At 38.2% G+C, this 14316-nt stretch overlaps 1 long non-coding RNA gene across 2 annotated transcripts in view; it reads right to left on the minus strand.

Annotated features, from left to right (window-relative positions):
- The window catches only part of LOC116596565, a 55720-nt gene extending 49612 nt beyond the window's left edge, over nucleotides 1-6108 (minus strand). For both annotated transcript variants that reach the window (XR_004288181.1, XR_004288182.1), the window contains exon 1: nucleotides 5823-6108. This is a non-coding gene — a long non-coding RNA (uncharacterized LOC116596565). The remainder of the gene's footprint in view (nucleotides 1-5822) is intronic.
- Nucleotides 6109-14316: the final 8208 nt, after the last annotated feature.

Consider the following 14316-nt stretch of genomic DNA (forward strand, 5'->3'; position numbering starts at 1 on the left):
GCTATTTTTCTACTCAACTTATCTATATGTTTGCCAATTATTCTTTCTACCTGGGGAATCCCTAGATCACTGCCCCATAGAGCTAATGCAATAGGTCTTAATGGCTGGCATCAAGGAGTGTTATTACACATAGTCTATGCAACTTCACCTTCAGGCAATGGTAATATTCATTATTATTATCTGAAATCTCTGCTGAGATTGAGGTGTTTTGTTTTGAGAGTACATACAGTCTCAATACACTAGTAAGAACCTGTTTCCATTTTGTATAAGTAAAACATTAGTTTGGAATGATCTTAAAGGAACAACACCTGGGTGGCTCCGTCAGGTAAGCGTCTGACTCTTGATCTCAGCTCAGGCCTTGATCTCAGGGTCATGAGTTCAAGCCCCATGTTGGGCTCCACGCTGGCATGGAGCCTACTTTAAAAAAAAAAAATTATCTTTGATATTAGCTAGTAATTAATAAAGCAAATAATCCAAACTTTCCTGGACAAACTATTTCATATTTTACATTAAAGCTATCAGTTACCTTTGAAATTGAATACCCCAGAAAATAACTAGTAGTTCTCAAGAAAAAAAAAAAAGTAGTTCACAAGTAGAAAAATTGTGAAATTTTATACATCCAAAATAGTACTATTCAACAAAACTCTCCATGCATTTAATCAACGGCTGTTTATAAAATATCTATGATGTGACAGATACTTTTCTAGATTCCAGAGGTTGACATGAAACTAAATTTGATCTGCTTTCCACAAATTCATAGACAAGTGGAAAAACAAAGTTAAACCACTATTGTAATAATGGATCAGTAGTCCTCAAAGTGTTATCCCATCAGCAGCATTACCATTATAGAGGAACTTGTCAGAAATGTAAATTCTTGGACCCCATCCCAGACCTACTCCCAGACCTACTCTGTCAGCGATCTATGGTTGAACCCACCAGTCTGTGGTTCAACAGTCCTACCAGGTGATTCTATGGATGCCAAATCTGAGTATGCCACAGTATTAACCCTATTGCTATGAGGCAATCAGTATACTGTGAACAACTAATGATGTGTTGTGCTTAACTCCCTGGGAGTAAGTACAGAAAGAATGCACTTGTAGAGGCAATGGCTGAAATTTGAAAAGGCAGGTGAGAAGGGGAAGGAGGTTCTAAGGCATAAGCAGTGAACTACATACAGACTTAGGGGAAATTATTTTGATTTCAGGTTTAAATGTTTGTTATATATGGTTTACATGAGGTGTTTTCTTATTATGTACTTGAGTAAGTTGGTTTTGTAATGACAAGGCCTGAAATGAAATATCTAGGGTGTGTGACAGTTGCTAAAGGACTAAGGGATAATCCTATCTGGCAACAGGCCAAAGTCCGGGTAAGTTGCCTCCACGTAACTTTTGTTCACTGGACAGTTTACCTGGGGGCTGAGAACACTTCTAACTGTGGAAAAGGTAGTCGTGAGTCTGACATGTCACTGACACAGCAAGCGTATACCTGTAATTTCCATCTTTTGGCTTCTATCTTTGGAAAACATAATTGATGGTAAAGAACCTTAGAATATGTATTTTTATATCATACAAAGTCGTCAAGTGCTAAAAGCAATAGTTAACCAAAGCCAAGGCTGATGTCAAATATCCTGTCATAGCTCTTGAGAGTTAGGAATAAATCTTGAATTTAACAACAACAACAAAAAAATTATTACTACAATCTTATTATTAACAGTTTAGGAGTCAAATTTTAAACACTTGAGATAGTGTATAAATGATCATTTCTTAGCCTGGTCAACTGCTGAAATGTTCATATGATCACTGTACTGCAAATTTATGACACTAAATAGACACAATTTCAACCGAGGTAAGTTGAAGAACAAGATATCTCTTGGGTATCTCATATTTCTCCAGCACTTTCTTCTTTTCTTCATACTGTTTATATTCTTTACTATTCTGATTCAAAGATGATTTATTATAGATGTTGCATGAGATTTTGAGTATTTTTCCTTCATAAAATATTGAGATGGCAAAGTTGACATTCTACTTTAATTCAATTCAGATGATGTGAAGAATAATCAAATATACCTTTTTCTTGAAAGACTCAAGACTAACGTAGGTGACTACAAAGCTTTAAGAGAGCAGCAGCTTGTTTTGTTCACTCATGTCCTGAATATATAGTAAGCGCTAAGCACATAGTAGGTGCTCAAGTAATATTGATGGAATAAGTGGGTGATTGAAAGGATTTAAGTGACTATCAACTAAAAACAATTTTAAGCTTCTCTAATGTCATAAATATAAGTATATCAAGTAATTCCACAACTATTTAAATTATGCCAGAGATAGCTATGAAAACTGTGGAAAGGAAAGGAAGGAGGTTGGACCTTATTATATTAAAACATACTGTCAAGCCACAGTAATTCGAGCAGTGGGATCGTGTGGACAGCCCAACAGAAGATAATAGAAAACCCAAGTAGAGACCCAAATACATATGAGAATTTGATGTATGATAAAGGCAGAATCTTAAATCAAAGGAAGTAAGATGGACTTCTTATGGGTGGGGAACCTGGGTGGCTCAGTCAGTTTAGTGTCTGACTCTTAATTTCAGTTCAGATCATGATCTCAGGGTCATGAGATCAAGCCCCAAGTTGAAAAGGACTTAAAGGTCTCTCTCTCTGTCTCTCTCTCTCTCCCTCTCCTTCTGTCCCTCCCACCCAGTTCCCCATTCATGTGCACACATGTGCACCCGCTTTTTCTCTCTCACTCAAAAACACACACACACACACATAGGGCACCTGGGTGGCTCAGTGGGTTAAGCCTCTGCCTTCGGCTAGGGTCATGATCTCAGGGTTCTGGGATTGAGCTCCGCATCCGGCTCTCTGCTCGGCAGGGAGCCTGCTTCCTCCTCTCTCTCTGCCTGCCTGTCTGCCTAATTGTGATCTCTATCTATCAAATAAATAAATAAAATCTTTAAAACACACACACACGTGTGTGTGTGTGTGTGTGTGCATATATATATACACTTCATGGAGTTGTTGCCTCTGGGTAGACATCTGGAAAAATATAAATTGTGTTCATAGCACATACCAAACCAAACTTGGTATGGATCAAAAATGTACTAGAAGTATACATACCAAATCCCGTTATGATCTTGGTATGGAGGAGACATTTTACTGACTTAAAATTTACAGGCTATAAAATAAATTATAAATTCAAATGCACAGTTGCATTTAAAAAAATAATAAATAAAAACTTCTACATGACAAAAGTAATCCAAGCTAGAAGACAAATCACAGAAAATATGTACTTACGACTCACATCACAAGCAAGAGTTCATCTCCCTAATATAGTAAAAGCTCCTAAAAAGCTGGAAGAAAGGCATCAAAAACGCAATAGAAAAATGGGTGAAGGATATGATCATAAAGTTCACAGGGAGAAAAAAGATACAAACGGCCCTTAAACATACACAAATGTACTCATCCTCAACCTTAAGACATACCATTTTTCATCTACCATATTGGCAAAAATCCAAAAATTTGACAACACATTCTGTTAATAAGGCTTTAGAGTTGCAGGCACTCACATACCTTGGCTACTGGGAGGGCAAAATAGTACAATCTCTAGGAAGGGAAATTTGATGGTGCATATAAAATTTACAAAAAATTCTATCAGGATCTCACTTCTGGGACTTATACACATACTTGAACATATATGAAATATATAAGGTCATAGGATCATCTAATTTTGAAAGTTAGGGAAAAAAATCCAAGTGTCCATCAAAAGAAAATTCTTTAAATAAACTAGGATGAAACACTATCCATCCATAAATAATGAGGAAGCTCTCTGTATACTAATGCAGAAATATCTGATTTATTAATGAAGAAAAAATGAAAAAGTCTTTATGCTATGCTGCCCTTTGAGCAAGGAATCAGGGAAGATAAGAATTTGCTGATAGGTGCAATAAGAAATACTGAACGTATATGCAGAAAAGATCTAGGGGACTGGCAATGGGCTAACACAGACTACAGTGACATGACAAAATATAAGGTAAGGAGAGTTTTTTTAATATGAATCATGGAATGGTTCTTTTTATGCAAAAAATTGGAAACAAAAGGAATTTTGACATAATACAATGTATTGCATTCTGCTTTGTATTATTTAAATATTTTAATGTTCCATTGGTTCAAAATGATTCTAATGTCTTTTCCTAGAGTTAACCTGCTAATACTGTCTTTAATATTTGCCTTAATCAAGATTTTCTCTATTTTGACTTTAAAACAAAAGTACTTTCATAATCATTATTACGAGTGTAGCATTTACTCTTTTAAAGGTTATCAATGACCTGATAATCTGCTTCTTGGTCTATAGCTATTTGACTTATCACCAGCATTTAGCAGAGCTGTTCTCTCCCTCATAACACTTTCTTCAGTGGGATTTCCAGGATGCCCTCCCTTTGTTTTCTTCCTACTTCACTAGTCATTCGTCATGTTCTTTGCTGGGGCCACTTGCCCACCCTTCCTCACAACATTGGGACACCTGCACACACTCCTATCGTGACCTCATCTGGTCTCATGGCTTTAAATACCCACCACATGCCAGTGACTCCCAGATTTAAATCTGTAGCCCAGACCTCTCTTCTGAACTGCAGATTTATTTTCTTAGAGAGGATGGATAGGATGGGTGTTTACTGAGTCGATATCTGGCAAGAGATGCTAAATATATGAGAGGAGCAAATAGGAAAACAAGGTTACCTGATACTATGGAATGATCAAGGCCACAACAGAAAAGTAATTCATCTTTGATAGTAAAACAAAACGAAAACTTCAAGGAAAACAGTGTTGGAAGTCCTATTTCGTTTCTCTTCTAATTAATTTCAGAGAATAAAATGAATTAGTAGGTAGGAAGTATCAACAAAAGTTTTGCTTCCCACAAAACAAAACACTCATGACTACTTGAATGAAACAAGTGTCTATGTGAAGCTGACTGGGAATAAAATGGTGAAGTTTTTTTAACTAAATTATAGAGTGTGTTCTCACCACCCACCTTGGGGCATAGGTATTGCCTCAGAGATGCAGAGTAACTCAGAAGATTTTCAATGTCTAAGTTTCAGTATGGTGAACTCTGGGAGGGGAGTGTTTCTATAGACATCAGGACAGCGTCCCAAGTCTATGGGCCTCTCTAGGACACAGCACAATGCCCTCACACTCCCCACCAGGCACATCTCAGATTTCTCCTTCAAGATAGTCTGACTCACAGCCTAGTGTGTTCTGACTGCGTACTACCTTCCTAAGGTTATACGACCATATAAAATCATCTTCATTTCCATTATGTTTGGAAGAGCCCTGACTCTTTTTATTTTTCTAATCAATGCCAATATTCTGGGTTTGTTAAGAAGGCCCTTCTTGAGTTCCTTGAACAATATATCTCTTCCAAGCATGATGAAAGAATATTTTTTATGCATCCACTAGAAAAATTGTATGGAACTATACCTGGCTGGTAAGACAGGTAAGGGTGCAAAGAAAATGTATTTTGAAGTCAGAGAGACCGGAGTTTGAATATAGACTCTGCTATTTCTAGCTGAATGACCTTGGCATCCCTGCACCTCTGGCTTTTTAAAGATAATAATACTTCCATTGCTGGATTGCAGATTAAGCCAGGCTACAGAAGCACCAACTCCCCCACATTATAATCATCTCTCTCTGAATAATGGTCTTCAAGATAAAACACAAAGCGAAAATAGATAAGCCTGTGTAATCTACCATTATGTATTGATTATTGATGTGGGAGTTGAATAATTTGTGATTTATTTATTCTGAGAAATGCGATGGTCAAGAAAGTACTTACGTTCGTTGTTGTATAAGTAGAGAGCATTTAGGTGTTCTTTCCCTGATGAAGAAGTGCAAGGCATCTTCTAAATTTATGAAACATCTGTTAAAGCAGCTGGTTCTTCATTAAATAAAAATAAAAATGTACCACTTTTCCTTGCCAATGCTGATAAATGGGAACAGGTGATGATCCCAGATGAGATTATAATTATAAATGAACCTATTGAAATTCTTTGATATTTTTATCGAGGGATCAAAAGAAAAGTATGTGAGAAATGAAAATAGAGGTCATGGAGCCGCTGAAATACTCCAGGACCACTGATGAATGGCTCATTCTCACACCCATTCACCTTAGATTCCAAATTCTAAAAGGGATTTCACCAGGATCAAAACTGATACTTTCCGGAGGATTCCCTAAACCACCTGAAGGTTTCCCAGTTAGCAGCAGTAGTACAATTTCCAAGAGGCAAATTCCCATCATCCCTAGCTATTTTAAAAAGGCAACATTCCCTGAAAGTCATGGATGGCAGTCTGCCAAATGATTGCTTGGTGGGGACCAAGCAATCATTTAGGACATTTTGCCCTACCACATCCCTATGAGATGGGAAAGTGGGATTGTGCTCATTTGACAAATGAGGAAACAGAGATTAATTAACTTGTAACTGTGTGATCGTATTTGGCCCCAAACTCAAGATTCAACCTCCAGCTTCCCATCAGTGCATGAGGAAGGTGAATCAGAAAGGGAAAAAAAACAAACCAGGTCATCTGAATTTGGAAGGGAGACAATTGGGGGAATGTTTCCTGCTTTGCTTCTTACTCTTCACTTCATGTGATCAATGAATTTTTCAAAAGCTTCCCACTATCCCAGAACAGATTCCCATCACAAAGGAGCTAAAAAACCCCAAACACCCGAAGGGTAAAGCAAGGTCAAGTAAAGGGACAACACTCTCTCCCATGAGCCTGACTCAACAGAGTTGCTTTTAGAATTTAGGAGTGAGACATGCTCAACTGTTACGAGTTGCTGTGATGATGCATAATTAGACGGTGATTTAACACAGAGCTAAAAAAAAATGACAGTAATCATGGGGGGAAGGAATAAAATGCCAACGAAAGCAGTTAAACGAGCTGAAGTGCCTGGCATTTTTGTGATGTGTATCTGTTAGTAATTTGTCAGGCTGCAACAATAGAGGTAATTTTGCAAATAACAGGGGTTCATCAATTCACAATAGCACTCACTGGTATTTAAGACTGAAGAAAAGGAATCATATTTGGCTTATCGACATAAAGATATAGTTACGAAACTTGCGCCAAGCCTACATATTACAAAGTGAAATGGAGAACCGATCGTTAATCAGGAAAATTCAAAACTGTACAAATCTGATTTATGAGGACTTTCCCGGTAGACAATGACTTTGGGAAAGATTTCACCAAGTTAGGAAAAGATTAATAATGGTATTTCACGAGTAGGACAGAAAGGCCATTTCCGATCGCCTTCCCAGTGAACATTTCCCCACCAAACCTTCCTCTTGATTCACCCACCGCCCCTCTCAGATATCCACAAGCTTAGCCGTGGAAAGCCACACACGTGTCCCTCAGCGAGCTTACCTTTTCCACGCCATGCACATGTGACTCCTTCCAGCGGAAATATCCTTTCTCTTCACTCCACTCGGATGGCAGTTTGTCCCTTAATGTTAAATTCAAATGACTCTTGTCAGAAGATACTCCCCTGACTTGTCTCCTCCACCCCCGTACTCCACTCCACCCCACGGCACTAATCCCTCCGAATTGTAACAACTGTCCTGTGTATCTTTCTTTGACATCCCACCAGGGTTATGATTGCATTGCTTCGCTATTTCCTTATCCCTTGAAACAAAAGCTATGTTCAACAAATGTTGATGAATGAAAAAATGAATGAATGAGAGAATCAAGGCGTGAACCATGAGAAAAATACGTATTGATCCTCCTTTCCCTTTGCCGTTATTTTCTTCTCGTGACCTAGGAAAGGCATATAGCAGAGTCTATAAGTTTCTCCTTATTCTTAACGTTGCTTCTAATTCAAGGGATTAAAAGAAAAATTTAGAAGATTGCCTTAACATGTCCCTATAACTGCAGTGAATGAGAAGGAGGAGAGTAATAGAAACATGAGATGTGGCTTATCTTTTTTTTAAGATTTTATTTATTTATTTACTTGACAGAGATCACAAGTAGGCAGAGAGGCAGGCAGAGAGAGGAGGAAGCAGGCTCCCCGCTGAGCAGAGAGCCTGATGTGGGGCTCGAACCCAGGACCCTGAGGTCATGACCTGAGCCAAAGGCAGAGGCTTAACCCACTGAGCTACCCAGGCACCCCAAAATATGGCTTATCTTATTTAAATTTGGCATTTGAAAGATTTAGATTTTACTCCATGATCAAATGAGAGTACCAAGTAATCCTAGTTAGTGGTTTTCCTTTTTACACTATTTGTCTATTATTACAATATATGGTACACGTCTAATTAGGAGTTGTTAAAATTTAGAAAAAAATCTCAAAGGGCTTAAAACGTAAAAATGTGAACCTTCTACAGCTCTATTTTTCAAAACCAAAGGATTTTTTTTTAAAGATTTTATTTATTTATTTGACAGAGATCACAAGTAGGCGGAGAGGCAGGCAGAGAGAGAGAGGAGGAAGCAGGCTCCCTGCTGAGCAGGGAGCCGGATGCGGGGCTTGATCCCAGGATCCTGGGATCACGACCTGAGCCAAAGGCAGAGGCTTTAACCCACTGAGCCACCCAGGTGCCCCCCCAAAGGATATTTTTTAAGCTGTTGGTAGGTTCACAAACCTCAGAGCTTCCTAAGTGAAATCTGAAACTGGCCTCCATACACTGAGGGCAGGGAGAGCAGGAAGAGGCAGAGCATTCCAGATTGGCAGGTGGTGTGTTAAGTAAGTAAGGCAGCTTACCTGCAGAGTTGTGTTGTAAGACCCCAGGTCTCTGTACCTGCCCACCAGAATCCTAGAAGTTAAATAGAGGCCTTAACGGTGTTCACTCATGTAGACAAGCCAGAGGCCTCAACAACACATTGCTCTGTCAAGGCTGTGTCCTTGAAAATGGCTCCCACCATGGGAAGGGTGGGCGGAATGTCCATTCCAAGGACAGAAGAGAGGGTGAGGCTCTTTGGATTGCCCAGGGCAATCTTCTCCATGATCTCCTCCAACATTCTTGAATCTCAGAAAACAACGCAGTACCTACATGAGCAACAAATGTATTTGAAAATCGAAGTACAAAATGCTAAATGTAACCTCCTAACTTTTTAAAAAGTGTGTTTGCTTGAAAAGAAAAGGACATCTTCCTGTGTCACTAATGTACTAAGGATAATTTACAATTTATCAATGTGGGCATGTAAGAGAGATAAACAATCCTACTCTGACGCAAAATGATTATGCAAATAGGAAAGCTTTTACAATTATTGCCTATAATCTTTCGACGTAGGATAATTGGCTTTCCCCTTTGCCTAAGTCATCTATACGCCAGCAATTGTGTTTCAATTTTTTTCTGTCTTAGTCATAACCAATTTATCTTTCCATTTTCCTTCTTAAGGATCATCATAATTTTTATACTCTCTTAACCTCAGTGAAATGATGGAATGATTACCCGAGTGAATCAGTTTTGGATGAGAGAAGTCATTTAGCATTTCCTGAAGTAAAATGAGTATAATTTGAGAGGATGGGGTGAGGGAAGACACAAATATGGGGGCAAGGGGCTGGAGCGCTGGGGGTTCCTCATGCACACAACAGGAAGTACATAAAATCCATATTTTTATAGAGCAAATTGACAATTTCTTGGTGTGGAAAGATAGCATTACACCACATTTACTATATCCAAGTTTCTTTTTTTTTTTTTTCTGGCCAGTTTTATAGGGATGGAAAGGACCTACAGAAGGAAAATCATAGCATAGGGAAATAAAATGCTTTATGTGCTTTAACCCAGAAAGCACAATTCATCCCATACCTCAGTACTCAAAATGGATATGTACTTTATAGTACTTTACTGTGCTAAGACAAGTACTTCACAGTATTTTATATTATAAGGAAAGTACTATGGGTGCATACATTTTACCCAAAACAAGATCAGGCAAACATTATAAAACCAGCATTGTCCTGTAGAGAGTGAATTGTTTTTGTTTTTGTTTTTGTTTTCTGTTTTTCTCAACAAGTATACCATGGACACCTACTGTACAGTAGTCCCTTAATCCTTACAATCCCTTAATTCTCCCCACCCATTCCACTCACGTGGTTCCCACAGGCACTGCTATGTGTTTACATGGCCCCACCCATCCCGGCACTATTGATTAGCCCACGGATAGACAGCTGAGCAAGTTGGAACAATGAGGGCATTCCTTTGGATGTTTGAAGTGGAACCAGAGAGAGTCAAGGCACTCTCTCTTCCAGGGATAAAAATTGTGTGCACCATGTTTTCATCCACATGGGAATAACTATCAGTGATGAGAGATTAATATGCATGAAATACACAAAAAACAAATTGTCCTTAGTTCTCCATCCACGAAAACAGGAAAACCACAAGCCATGACTTGTCCACGTGGGTCACTATCACTCAGATCTAAACACTGCCGATGCTTATGTAAGCAAAGACCCAGAAGTGGCCTTTTAACATCAGTCCACTCCTCAGTCAATGGCATCCTAATTCATCCAGTAGTATAGTCAGGAACGTGGAAGTTCCTCAAGCCATTCTTCCCTTTCTTTCCTCTGTGTAATCCAGTAATAAGCCCAGTTTATCATAAGTCATAATTAGCCATGCAATCAAATCTCATCTCTATTGCTACTACTCTGATTCAAGTTACACTCTATCTCTCCTTGATTTCAATCAGTAAGTACAACTGAATCCTACACTCATTTTATTCACCACACACAGCCTGAGTGACCTTTTCAAAGTACACATCTGGAATCATGGGTCCCGCTGCCTTCACCTTATCACTATACAGTAGTCTCCCTTATTTGTGGAGGATACGTTCAAAGACCCCCAAAAGGATGCCCGAAACTACAGATAGTACCAAGCCCCATATATAGGAAAAAACTATACACATAGAACTATAAAGTTCAATTTATAAATTAGACACAGGAAGAGATTAACAATAACTAATAGTAAAGTAGAACAATTTTAACAATATACTTCAATGAAAGTTATGTGAATGAGAACTCTCTCTCTGTCTCTCAAAATATCTTACTGTATTCACCCTTCCTCTTCTTGTGATGATGTGACAGGAGAAAATGCCTACGTGGTGAGATGAAGAGCAGGGAATATGACGTAGGCCTTGTAACATAGTGTTGGGTTACTACTGACTTTCTGACTTATTGTCAGAAGGATCACTTTCTTCCAGGCTAAGGTTGACTGCAGATAACTGAAACCATGGAAAGCAAAACTGCACATAAGGGAGAAACTGCGGTACCTAAAACTCTCCAGTGGTATCTTATTCCAACTGAGATAAAGATAAAAGTCCTACGTATGGCCTACAAAATGCTAGTTTTTTCTTTCCTGCCTATCTATTAGCATCATCTTGCCCATCAACACCACACTGCCCAAATCTACAGATAACAGGGAAAGTCTTGCTATCCAACAACTTTTTCATATTAGGTGGCTATGGTTTTCAAGCTTTTCTGGTTCCCGTTGCTTCAAAGAATTGTTTAGCCTGACTAGCACCACTGACTCCATCAGTTCTGGTAACCGATAGCTCTACCACACAGCCGGCTCTTCACTGGTGCTATCTCCAAAGCATAGAAAACAGTCTATAACTCTGCTTGACAGCTACTCTGCTCTGTTTAAAGGCAGTTCTCAATGCAAGATTGTTAAAAGTGTTATTAGTGTCAGCAATTTCTTTAAAAATAAATTAACTTTCATAAAATCTCCAGAAGACATCACAAGTTAAGAAAAGCAGAGAATTTTTTACAGAGACGACAATAGGATAAATCCCAAGAACTACCACCATCCACTCAGAGAAGGGTGCTTGTTAATGATGTAAACTCTTGTTTCTCGCTCTATACTAAACCTACACTACACCCTATACTAAAACAGAATCTCTTTGGGAACCCCTTTCCCCAACTCGCCCACCCCCTAGCTCCAAAAAAAAAATCTGCATTGTAATAAGTACCTCAAGCAATACTTTTCTTTGACATTGAAGGAGAGAGAGCTGAGCGAGGCAGGATCAGGCCATAGGGAATATAATTTAAAGGCCACAGATAGAAGGTAGAAAAGACAAAGGAGATTTTGAAGAGAAAATCAGTGAAGCGAGAGATAAGCCACACTAGTGATGTCATGAAAACCAAGAGAGCAAGTTTTTCAAGGAGGGAGAAGCCAGCTCAGTTGAGTGGCAGTGTGTAGTCTTGTAGGATGTGGGCTGCTAGGTGTCCATTGGATTGTGTATTACAGAAATAATTAATTAGCTGCTGTCACCAGTTTTAGTCAAGTGCCTCGGTCGGACATCATAGCAGAGTGAGCCAAACACTGAATAAAAAGCAAAACTGGGGACAACCCACCATCCATCAAAAGGAGAAAGGGCTTATAAATAAATTCACCCCATAATATGTTAGGTAGAAGTAAAATAACAAATGATAACTACATGTTGCAATATGGAGAAATCTTAATAATATAATGTAGGCCAAAAACAGGGTCTCAGAAGGCTATATTTAGGCAATAGTCTTTAATATGAAACAATTAATATAAAATAATCAATATAAAATACTTATTTTATATTCAAAAAATTAATATAAAATATTACATATTTTAGGCATAGATCATTATTTGATAAAAAGAATTTTAAGGTAAAGGAAACTATAAAATTTCAGTATGTGTTCACTTTGAGGAGAGGGAAGCAGGGCATCATGTCAATTAAGAGCACATAGGAAGATCTGAAGGAGTGTCAATGTTCTATCCACATGTATTTGTATCATTTATAACGTGTGTATATTATGTCATTTAAAAGTAAGTACATGGGTTCCATCTCTGGCAGGATGAGGAGTGCCATCGCCCCAACGCCCCCCTCATTCCCAGAGAAACTGATGAAAAATTATGTAAAAAGAACCATTTAAAGTCGCTGGAAATGGTCTAAGAGCATCCAGCAAATAAACATTTATTCAATATATCTGATAAGAAGTTAATATCCAAAATATGTAAGGAATTTGTGTAACTTGATATAAAATAATAATAAAAACCCAATTTTTAAAAATGAACCTAAGACCTGCATAGACATCTCTCCAAAGAAGATATACGAGTGGTGAGCTGCTGCCTTCGGCTCGGGTCAGGATCTCGGGGTCCTGGGATCGAGTCCCGCTTCAGGCTCTCTGCTCAGCGGGGAGCCTGCTTCCCTTCCTCTCTCTCTGCCTGCCTCTCTGCCTACTTGTGATCTCTCTCTGTCAAATAAATAAATAAAATCTTTAAAAAAACATATTCAATATTACTAATCATCAGAGAAATACAAATCAAAACCACAATAAGGTATTACCTCACACTTGTTAGAATGGATTTTACAAAAAAAAAAAAAAAAGACAAAAAGTGTTGGCAAGAATGTGGAGAAATTATAACTCTTGCACATTGCTGGCGAGAATGTAAAATGGTAATACTCTGGAAAAGAGTAGGGAGTTTACTGAAAAAATCAATAATAGAACTACCATATAAGCCAGAAGTCTCACTGCTGGGTATAATCAAAAGAATTGAAATCAGGATCTAGAAGAGATATCTGCACCCCCATATTTACTGAAGCATCATTCACAATAGTCAAGATATGGAAACAACATAAATGTCCATCAAAGACTGAATAGAGAGAGAAAATGTGGTATATTCATACAATGATTCTGTTGTATAAAATTCATTATTCAGCCTTATGAAGAAGGAAATCCTGCCATTTGGAACAACATGGATAAACTTGGAGGACATTATGCTAAGTGAACTAAGCCAGTCACAAAAGGACAAGTACTGTGTGATTCCACTCATATAAGATATCTAAAATGGTCAATTCATAGAAGCTAAAAACAGATGGTCAGTTGCCAAGACTGGAGGAGGGGGAAACAAAAAGTAGTTGTTCAATGGCTAATAAAGTTTCAATTATGCAAGATAAGTAAGTTCTAGAGATCTGTTGTACAACATGGTGCCTATAGTCAATAACAGTGTATTGCAAACTTAAAAATATATTTAGAAGATAGATTTCATGTTGAGTGTTCAAACCCCATTTATTTATTTTTCCATTTTATTTTATTTTATTTCTTTTCAGTGTTCCAGAATTCATTGTTTATGGACCACACCCAGTGCTCCATGCAATATGCGCCCTCAAACCCCAATTAAGAAAGAAAGAAAGAAAGAAATTTAACAGTAAGCTGAAGAATTGGGAAAGAATATATAAAATAAGTCAACTGAACCTCCAAAGGCATTTGCTTTGAGCTTTGTGCAAGGAGCACTTGAGCTTTGATTTTTTTTCAAGGCCTTCCAGGCCTAAGGAGAAAGAAGTCGACCAAAAGACGAGGAGAGCCCTGT

Source organism: Mustela erminea, chromosome 7, assembly GCF_009829155.1.
Source record: "Mustela erminea isolate mMusErm1 chromosome 7, mMusErm1.Pri, whole genome shotgun sequence".
NCBI classification, from domain to species: Eukaryota; Metazoa; Chordata; class Mammalia; order Carnivora; family Mustelidae; genus Mustela; species Mustela erminea.